The sequence below is a fragment of the Pseudomyrmex gracilis genome, unplaced genomic scaffold, assembly GCF_002006095.1.
Source record: "Pseudomyrmex gracilis isolate BER0280 unplaced genomic scaffold, ASM200609v1 scaffold_467, whole genome shotgun sequence".
Taxonomy (NCBI): domain Eukaryota; kingdom Metazoa; phylum Arthropoda; class Insecta; order Hymenoptera; family Formicidae; genus Pseudomyrmex; species Pseudomyrmex gracilis.
In genome coordinates this window covers 94,282-95,249 of record NW_018021051.1, presented here as the reverse complement: position 1 = coordinate 95,249, position 968 = coordinate 94,282, and positions in this window count along the sequence as shown.

Sequence of the window (968 nt, the reverse complement as noted above, 5' to 3'; positions counted from 1 at the left end):
GAAAAATTGTTGGATCTGAAGGACAAAAAAAAACAAGAAGTATCCAGAAAAGAAATCGAAGGATACATCACATAAGAAGCCAAATAAAAAACAGACTCAAAGTGACAGCAGCGAATCATCCGAGAATGACGAGGATAGAAACAATAAAAAGAAAAAGACTATAACGGTAGCGGAGCTTCAAATTACAGAGGTAAACGCTACGCAAACAGCTTTGGACGTTGTAAAAATGCCAATTAAAGAAACAAAGCGTGAAAAAACAGAATTATTGTATGACATGAGAACTTCAGTGTTACTTATTAAAAAGAAATGCTTAAAAGGAAAACCTCCCGCGGAATTAACAAACGTAGAATTGATAGGAGTTACGGGACATAAAGTCTGTNTGATAGGCAAATTTGTGGCTACTATCCAGTTAAAAAATCCTAAGATTAAACATCCTATGGTCATTGTNAGAGATAACTTCCCTATAAGTTACAAGGGAATTTTAAGAAGCGATTTCTTAAAGAAGTATAATGTTACTCATGACTACAAGAAAGGAAAAATTCTCGTAGGACAGGAGACGTTGATCTTGCAACCTTATAAAAACGTAGAAATACCATCAAGAAATAAAGCCATTATACAGGCAATAACGGATAGCAACCAGGTAGGCTTAATTGAAGCAAAAGAAAAGCAATCAAGAATATTTATCGGCAACTGTCTTGTACAACCTAGGAACTATTTATGCCCCGTGAGCTTCATTAACACGACGGAACAAACCGTAAAAGTACAGATTCCGCAAGTAAAAATCGTGCCATTAACAGACATTGACGAAAGCCTAAAAATCAACATGGTAAAAAACGGGTTCAGTGGCATTACACGCCAAGAAAAAATAAAGAGTATGTTGCAAGCACAACACTTGAATAAAGAAGAAAAAAGAAGCTTTACGAGGTAAGCGAGGAATATATAGTGATATCTTTTACTTAGCCGGAGAA